Here is a 10,349-nt window from a genome sequence, read left to right as displayed (position 1 = left end):
CCTCCATCCCATATACCAAAGAGAACGAGGTTTACCCTGTCGAAGTGCAAACTGAGGTTCGATATCCATGCAGTGCAAAGGGTAGCATTTCATTCCAATCCTTGCAAGTTTTCAGCATCTTCTGCAGAATCTTCTTGATGTTTTTATTAGCGGCTTCAATAACTTCATTCATATTTAGATGATATGGGGAAGAGTTATGGTGCTCAATCTTGAAGCTATCGCATAAATCTTTCATTGTTTTATTGTTCAGGTTCGTCACATTGTCTGTGATGGTCAGGCTTGGAACTCCATAGCAGCAGATAATCTCCTTCTTGAGAAAACGAGAAACGACTTGCCTAGTCACATTGGCGTAGGAAGAAGCTTCCACCCATTTGATGAAGTAATAAATGGCGACTAGAATGAAGCGGTGGCCATTGGAAGCTTTAGGCTCAATGACTCCAATCATGTCAATTCCCCATATTGAGAAAGGCCAAGGCGATGTCAAAACACTTAGCACCATCGGAGGCACATACACCTTGTCAGCATAAATTTGGCATTTATGACATTTTATAGAAATAGATGAAGCAGTCATACTCCATGGCAAACCAATAGTAACTAACCCTTAAGATCTTCTTTGTCATGGCATGCCCATTACCATGGGTTCCAAAGGATCCCTCATGAATATCTTTGATCAACAGGTCTACTTCGTGTTTATCCACGCATCTGAGCAGAACCATGTCGTGGTTTCTCTTGTATAGCACACCATTGCTCGAAAAGAATTTGGATGCTAAATTCCTCAAAGTTTTCTTATCTAGGGTTGTTTCATTTGCTGGATATTCCTAATTTTGTAGATAACATTTGATATCGTGAAACCAAGGTTTACCATCAGCTTCTTCTTCAAACAATTGACATTAGGCTGACTCATCTTTTCTCTCAATTTGAATGAGCGATGCTTAATTGTCGAACCTGACCTGGTACATTGATGCTAACATCACCAAAGCGTCAACTACTTGATTTTCTGTCCTCGAGACATGATAGAAAGTTATATCATTAAAGTACTTTATCAACTCCATGACATAAGCGCAATACAAGATTAGCTTGGCCCTGATGGTTTCCCATTCTCCTTTGATTTGATAGATTATTAAAGATGAGTCACCATATACGTCAAGGATTTTAATTCAAAGGTCAACTGCAGCTTCAGTACCCAAGATGCACGCCTCATATTCTGTTATATTGTTTGTGCAATTAAAGCATAACCTTGCTATGAAAGGAGTATAGCCACCATTTGGATTTATCAGAGCAACCCCCACACCATTTCCCATGTAATAGGAGGAACCATCAAACATGAGCTTCCATCGAGATCCTAGTTCGGGCCCTTCCTTATATCATGGGATTTCATAATCCTTTATTTCCATAATGTCTTCGTCAGGGAAGTCAAATTTTAGTGGCTGGTAGTCTTCAATAGGCTGGTATGCAAGGTCGTCAGGCAACACACTTCCTTTGATAGATTTTTGGGATACTACTGGATTTCATACTCGGACAACAACATTTTCCAACAGGAAAGTCTTCCAATTAAGGCGGGCTTCTCAAATATGTAATTTATTGGATCCATTTTGAGATTAACATAGTATGAAAAATCATACACTTCCTCAAATGATGAGCAGACCATGCTAAAGCGTAACAAGTTTTCTCTAAGAGTAAATATCGGGTTTCACAATTGGTAAAATTCTTGCTCATATAATAAATGGCATGTTCCTTCTGGACGTTTCATCATGTTTCCCCAACATCCACCCCATTGACTCTTCAAGCAAATTCATATACATAAAGAGTGGCTTCCCCTGAACAGGTGGAATCAGAATAGGAGGTTCCTGCATATAACCTCTGATCTTCTCAAAATCTTTTTGGAAATCAGAGTTCCATTCTGTTTCTTGATATTTTCGAAGCAACTGAATATAGGCTCACACGTAGCAGTCATATGGGAGATAAACCTGGATATGTAGTTTAATCGTCCAAGGAAACCTCTGACTTCTCTTTCAGTACGTGGAGAAGGCATGTCTTGTATTACTTTGACCTTCTTAAGATCTACCTCAAATCCTCGTTGACTAAGGATAAATCCAAATAACTTTCCTAATCGAACACCAAAATTGCATTTAGCAGGGTTTAATCGTAGTTGGAATTTTCTGAGGCGCTTAAATAGTTTATGCAAGTGGTCCATATGATCCTTTTCACTCTGAGATTTAGCGATCATATCATAGACATAAACCTCAATTTCCTTGTGCATCATATCATGGAAGAGGGTAACCATCGCTCTCTAGTAAGTTGCCCCTGCGTTCTTGAGACCGAAGGGCATGACTTTATAGCAAAACGTTCCCCAAGAGGTAATGAACATGGTCTTTTCCATATCTTATGGAGCTATCTTGATATGATTATAACCTAAGAATCCATCCATGAAGGAGAAGACAACGAATTTAGTAGTGTTGTCTACTAGAGTGTCAATATGTGGCTGAGGGAAGTCGTCCTTCGGACTAGCTTTATTTAAATCCCTATAATCGACACACATTCTGACCTTGTCGTCCTCTTTGGGAGCGAGCATGACAATTATCATCTTTCCATTTTTCAATCCAAGCTCAACCTTTATAACCACGACAACTAGGTCAAAGAAACTTGTTGATACGCTACTCACCATTCTTTCATAAATCACAAAACACAGGCTTTACTAATGTGTCATCAATCCACAAGTGCACGAACCAATCAATTGTAATATAAAAAATGTCAAACCCACATAGACTAATATCAACCTACTGTGTTCTATCGTCGTTTTGTAAATCTAAAGCTAATTGATTTTGGTTAGTTTGAGAATGAATGAAAAGACTAATGGTCTTAAAATTTACTAAATGGAGACCAGAATGTGATTTATCGTGTACCTTCAGGATTCAGATAAATGTTGGCACTTCGTTTTTCTTGGAAATATTTTTCAAAGGAAATATTTATTTAAAAACCTTACTCACTTTCACACATGCCGTGTTATGCTTTAAAACCGTGCAAGTTATGATGTCGCTCCACAAGATACAATTTTGAAACAATTTTTGAAAACTGATAAGTCCTTGTTAATTTCTAAAACGTTGTCACTGTTTTTAGAAATTAAGATTCCAATTTTTGTTGATCGGATACCGGTCTAACACTGTCGCGCTGTTGACCAGTATTTGAGTGTTTTCTCTTTCACGTAAAACTTTTTAATTTAAAAATTAAAAATTCAGAACCTAAAAAATAGATTAATATTAAAAATTAGCGCCGATAAAGTTTACTGAGTCCCTTCGGAATGACTGTCCTCACATATCGGGCTCAAGGAGCTTAGGTGGACATATTGGATACGTGAATATGCATAAATAGAGTATCAATGACAATAAATAAATTATACGTGTTCATGGAATTAGTAATAGCAATGGAATATAAATTGATAATTAAAATAGTAAGACAAGATTAATAGCATATAAATTCGACAATCAAAATAGAAACTAAGTAAGATTAAAGGCAGTTTGGAAAAAAATGGTATGTAAAAGCTTCAAATAATAACAATTACAGTAGTGATAATTGAGAGAGAAAGCAAATTAAACCTGAAAATTAAACTGTAATTTGCTCCAAACGGAGTCTTTAATTCACAGGAAATAAAACCTTGCTGGAAATTAAATGCTGGAATATAAACTTGCTTCAAAATAAACACCAAGCCTAACACTAATTTTTACAACAATCTCTCTATGTAAGAAATTGAAGCTTTCAAGAACTGGAATTTGTGCCTAAATATACTTGGGTGCTGAAAACTCAAAACTAAGAAATATTTATAGAGTGAAATCTTGGTAAAAACATTCTAAAATCGTGTTCAAGAAATGGAGAAAAATCAGGTAATGAGGGAGAAAACTACTTCCAACGTCCTGCTATTTTTCAAGTTCTGAAGCCCATGGTGGATTCCATGGCCTCCTGGCGAATACCATGAGTGTAGAATGGCGAACGTGGATGGTTGAGGGGTTATGGAGAACGGCATGCCCCTGATGGTGAACACCATCCACTTCAGTGCCTATTTTCTTTGTATTTCCTTCAAGGCCGGTGGCGCCCCATGGCTGCCACGTCATGGCGAACGCCATGGAGGTCACCATCAGTGCATTTTCTTCATTTCTCCTTCATTTTTGGCTGTTTTTGTCCTGTTTTCTCATGTACCGACTCCTTCCAGTAAATTACCCAAAATACAGAAAATATGCCAATAAAACACAATAAAAAGGGAATAAAACAGACTAAAATGACGTGTTTATCGAGTCGAAAATGTGATATGTTTCATGGTTATTGTACCGGTAAATTCATGACCATCAAGCTATTGGTTAACTCAACGTCAATAAAACCAGAGTCGCCGCCGCGCTTTTATTATTTCCAAAGAAAAAGGGAAAAGTACGAACAAAACCCAAAGATAAGAAGTTTTCAAATCAAAACTAATAAAATATCAGAGATTATAGGTAAGGGGGTTGGTTATACAAAGGGAATGTATTAGCACCCAAAGTATCCTAGGTACTCCTAGGGAGCCCTCTTTGTGTGCAAGTGTTTTAGTTGAAAATGATGTTTATTAAAAAAGAGTAGGGGGATTAGAAAAAATTTAATTAATTATATTTTTGTGTTTGACAAGACCTTCGGTCTTATGCCTATGTGCCAACACAAAAATGAGGGATCAAAACCTCGTAGTTCATGGTAAAATTTTCAAAGAAATGGGTGGACTGATTTTAACAAAAACTTAAAGATCTTTTGTTATCAAAGGGAGAATACTCAACGAAACATCCACCGATAATTAGGGCTTTACAACATTTAAGAGGGAGGGCTTCAACTTGGATTCAATCAACAAGTATGCCACTAACCCCTAATAAATAGAAAGACTTATAATAAATTATCATGGAAATGGGAGAATTATATCTCAACCAAAGATAACTTAAATCTAAATGCTCTCTTTTCTAAAAAGTTTAAGAGAAAAAGGCACAAAATGGCCAAAAGGATTAGATGAGGTTATTAGTTCTTTTTGTCTTTGGAAATTAAAGTCAATATGGTTAAGTTTATTTACAAGTTTTATTTAGGAAAATATTTGAAAATTCAATGGCATAAGGCCAAGGTTTCTAACCATTAAAACATGTCTAATTTTGAAATCACAAGTAAAGAAGGTTTTGAAATGAGGGAGAGATTTTGAAATTAAAGAAGTGGGAGGAGATGAAGAGACTATCCTAGACAAAAATTAAAAGTTTAGAGTTGAAAAGATCTGGCCAGTGGGATGCAATCCACAAGACAATAATGTCACATAGAAACCCATTTCCTTTGGACTTTTAAGCAAGCAATAAGAATAACTATCCAAGCAATCAATATGAAGATCAGAGGCATCAAATAAAGATGGTCAATATCCAAGCAAGCACTTCGAAAGCAAGCAGTCTTCAATGTCTTCAAAATGTATCAGATGAAATATTCCTTGTGGCAAACTCAAAGAAACAATCATCAGATGTAAACAGGAAGATCAAAATAACAACTTAAGCACAAAGACAAAGTAACAGATAAAGAAAAGGGGAAGTTCTCAAGGCTTGTATCAGATGAATGACATTGGCCAAGATAACTCAATCTCAGATGATGGTATTGGCCAAGTCCTCAAAGCATAGGGAGGTTGCTTATTCTAAGTCCAAAAGTTCAGATCCAGTCAAAGGCAGGGGTCCAACAGTCCACCAACATATTTTTTAGGGTTTTTGTTATTATTAGGTATTTTAAGGTCCTAAGACCACAAACAGAATAAAATCATAAGCACAAAGATATGGCTCAAGTGAGCAAAGTAAAAATGACTGAAACATAAACAAGTCGCATTAAATGTAAATGGAAATGAATGATAAAGGAACTAAAATTTAAATTGCATTAAGTAAATGGCATTAAAGATAAAGAACAAGAGAGAAGCTAAGGTTTCCAGAAAATTGAAGAGGTAAGGGGGAGAATCCTTATTATTATGGGTTAGTATAATTGGGGCAATGGGTAGAAATATGTTTAGGTTGAAATCCCTAATTTTTATAGTTTTGGGAATTGTTAGGTTTTGATGAGTAATCTTTGATTTGTGATGAGTAATTATGTTTGGAACTGATAAATGGGTGGAATTGAGGGATAGATTGAGAATCCAATTTGATAATTTCTATTGTAGCACCACTGCTCTCGTTAAGAAAAATTCAGATTTTAATCCGTGTTAACCGGTTACTATAATAGTGTTAATCGGTTATGTGCTCACAAACTTTTCCTAGAAATTGAATCTGTTTAGGTGTTAATCGGTTACCCTAAATGTGTTAACCGGCTACTTAGTTAAAAATATGCCCAATATTGAATTCTATTTTTCAGAGTAACGGGTTACTCTAAAAGCGTTAACGGGTTACTTAGTTCAAAATCTGCCCAAAATTGTATTCTGTTTTCAGAGTAACCGGTTACCCAAAATACGTTAACCGGTTACTTAGTTAAAAAAATCTGCCTAGGAATTGAATTTTGGTTTCAGGGTAACGGGTTACCCAAAATACGTTAACCGGTTACTTGCTGTGAAAAAGGGAAAATTGAGGATTTTAAATGCTGTAATCATTTTGAAATGAAATCTAATTGTGCGTATTTGATAATTAGTTTATATATGTGAATAGTGGATTTGTGATGAATGTGTATATGTACCATTGCTGGATAATTCATAGAGTTGAATTATGGTGATATATGGAATGTTAAGATGGTAGAGATGATCTTAATTGCATATGTTGTTGGTATTTGTACATTCATTCATGGCATGGTCGGCTTCATGGTGGAAGCGGTGAAACTGTGGGTTCACATAGACGTTGATCTTTAATTGGAAATGTGCGTAGCAGACGTTGATCCTTAATTGGAAATAGACGTAGTGGCTTGGATTCTAGATATTGAATCGGAAAGCGGTGAAACTGTGGGTTCACATAGACGTTGATCCTTAATTGGAAATAGACGTAGTGGCTTTGATCTTGTCCGGATCGGAAGCGTGGCTTGGATTCTAGATATTGAATCGGAAAGCGGTGAAACGTTGGGTTCACATTGCGGTACCACATGCATAGAGTCACATGTCTTGCATTGAGTCACATTAGAGTTATGTGATAATTGAATATATGCATTGATGTGATTGTTATGTGTGTATGAGATATGGTAATTGAATTTGGTGATGTTTGGATACATAACTTGGCAAACTATGTGATTATGTGATGATTGTAGTTATGTGTATATTTGGGAATATATGGATTTTAATATTATACTCCTTGAGTTTTGATGGATGTTTGAAACATGTGAAATAAATGTTGGTTAGTATTATTTACATGGTTATACAAGGTGTGATGAATTCCGTTAATTGTTGATTTAATCATTGTTCTTTATTATACTTCTTCATAATGATTTGAATTCTCACCCTTCTGTTTGAATGTTGCCTTTACACGGGCATCGTGCAGATATTCAAGAGTAGTATTGCTGAAGTAAGTGGACAGTAGCTTACTCGAGATTTAGCCGGAGATTTTTCGTGTTTTGGTTTAGAGACTAGGTAGTGAGTCAATGCTCTGGTCATGTAACACGGGGTAGATTAGTAGTATTGAACTCATGTCTTATTTGGATATGTATTATGTTATTACTTGTGAACATGTTTAATTGCAATTGTTGTTTGAGAGGCCATAGTGCCAAATATTTTGGATGTGGTTTTATTTTATCTTGAGGAGATTATTGAGAGATGATCATGGTATGGGACATGGATCATTTTATGAAATACATGAGTATTCCTTATTTTCCGCTGCGAATGCATATTCTTGAATATTCATGATAATTGAAATGTGTTATTTTAAATGACCAGGTGTATTGTATACTGATGATGAATGATGTTGGTTTTTGAAAGCTTTTAGTTTTTGAAAGCGTCGATGTGACGCCCTTTTGTTTTATATGCGTGCTTATTCACTCTGATTATATGTTAAGTATTTTGGGGTATAAAAAGGGGTGTTACAAAGGTCACCAACAAACTTCTCGGGAAAGATAACAATGCTTCACAAATCAAGGCTTACTATTCTTAGATTGTTGTTGGCATTCCTTTTTGAATTTGATGTTTTTAAAGTAAATGTCTTATTATTTCAGAAAAATGATTATTCATTGATTTATTTAATTCAAAATTATCATCATAAAAATTCAATTTTATTTAAACATAAACAAGTAAAAGTAATAAATAATTGGACAAAAACTCAACTTTATTTAATAGAATGGTAGTCCGCAAATGACGGGACTTCCTGGGTCTGTACAAAGTTTGAAAAATGGCAACTTACATGGAAAATGGATACATTTAATATAATGACCACTACTCTCCCTACCAAATTTTAAATCCACTGTGCTCTTGTCTTTGATTGAGAATGATAAATCAGAACTAAATGATTGTTCAAAACTGCCTCGAAGATCAGGACCAGCCAGATGCAGTTACTTTCCATAATCCCTAATTTTTCCTAGATTTCCCTTGGGTGGGGTACTCAATCTACCGGGATAAATTTTTCTGTTTTATGTCTCTAACGTTTGCCTGGATCACCCTTTTGGGTTTTCAATCCACCGAGATGCTCATTTTTTTTTGAATTTTCCCTTTTGGGTTTTCAACTTAGCGAGTTGTTCTTTTCTTTTTAGGCGGAGTATTTCTTGTCTACATCGGCGTTCACAGGACGAGTGAACTCTTCACCATCTATAGTTGTAAGAATCAATGCACTGCCTGAGAAGGCTCTCTTAACAACATATGGGCATTTGTAATTAGGAGTCCATTTACCCCTGGCATCCGGTTTGAAGGATAAAATATTCTTGAGCACGAGGTCACCTTCTTGGAACACACGAGGCATGACCTTCTTATCAAAAGCTTTCTTCATTCTCTGCTAATATAACTAACCATGACACATGGCAGTCAATCTCTTCTCTTCAATCAAATTGAGTTAGTCAAACCTGGTCTGACACCATTCAGCTTCAGTCAACTTGGCTTCCATCAAGATACATATTGATGGGATCTCAACCTCTACGGGGAGCACACCTTCCATGCCATAAACAAGAGAGAAAGGGGTTACCCATGTTAAAGTGCAGACGGATGTACGGTACCCATGCAAAGCAAACGAGAGCATTTTATGCCAATCTTCGTACGCCACAAACATCTTCTGGATAATCTTCTTGATGTTCTTGTTTGCAGCTTCAACAACCCCATTCATCTTAGGTTTGTAGGGAGAAGAATTATGATGTGCAATCTTGAAGTCTTTGCAAAGAGCTTCTACCATATTGTTATTCAAGTTCGATCGATTATTAGTAATGATCTTACTTGACACACCATAACAACAGATAATTTGATTCTTGATAAACCTTACAACAACTTACTTGGTCACATTTGCATACGGTTCTGCTTCAACCCATTTTGTGAAGTAATCAATAGCCAATAGAATGGAACAATGTTCGTTTGACGCTTTGGGCTCAATCATGCCAATCATATCAATTCTCGACATGGAGAAGGGCCATGGAGAGGAAATGACATTCAAAAGTGTCAGAGGAACATGAATGTTATCGAAATAAATTTGACACTTATGGCATTTCTTCATAAACTTTCCACAGTCAGATTCCATTGGTAGCCAATAGTAACCTGCTCTCAACGTATTCTTTGCCATAGCACGTCCATTGGAACGAGTACCAAAGGAACCTTCATGGACTTTAGTCATCAATAAGTCTACTTCGTGTCTATCCAAGCATATGAGTAGAACCATATCGAAATTCCTCTTATAAAGCACATCACCATTCAGGTAGAAGTTACCAGATAATCTTCTCAAAGTCTTATTTTCTTTCAAAGATGCCCCAGACGGGTAAATCTGACTTTGAAGGAAACATTTGATGTCATAATACCATGGCTTATCATCCTTGATTTCTTCAACATTAAACACATGAGTTGTCCTATTAAGACGCATCACAGTTAGATTAGGAACTTCATTCCAATCCTTTCCCACAATCATGGAAGCCAACGTTGCAAGAGCATCTGCCATCCGGTTTTCATCTCGAGGGATATGATGAAACTCAACCTTTTGTACATTTTAAGGTCAATCTAGCCGTAAACGGAAAATGAGTGCCTTGAGGAGTAATAATCACTGCCCCAATGCCATTACCATATGAATTAACAGCTCCATCAAATACCATGCCCTAAAGGGAGCCAGGTTCTTGCCCTTCTTCAAGAAATGGTTCATCATAATATTTCATCTTCAAATACAGAATCTCTTCGTCAGGGAAATCATACTACAGTAACTGATAATCTTCAATAGGTTGGTGAGCCAAATGGTCGGCCAAGA

This window comes from Lathyrus oleraceus, chromosome 7 (genome assembly GCF_024323335.1).
Source record: "Lathyrus oleraceus cultivar Zhongwan6 chromosome 7, CAAS_Psat_ZW6_1.0, whole genome shotgun sequence".
Classification (NCBI taxonomy): domain Eukaryota; kingdom Viridiplantae; phylum Streptophyta; class Magnoliopsida; order Fabales; family Fabaceae; genus Lathyrus; species Lathyrus oleraceus.
This window is presented reverse-complemented; position numbering follows the sequence as displayed.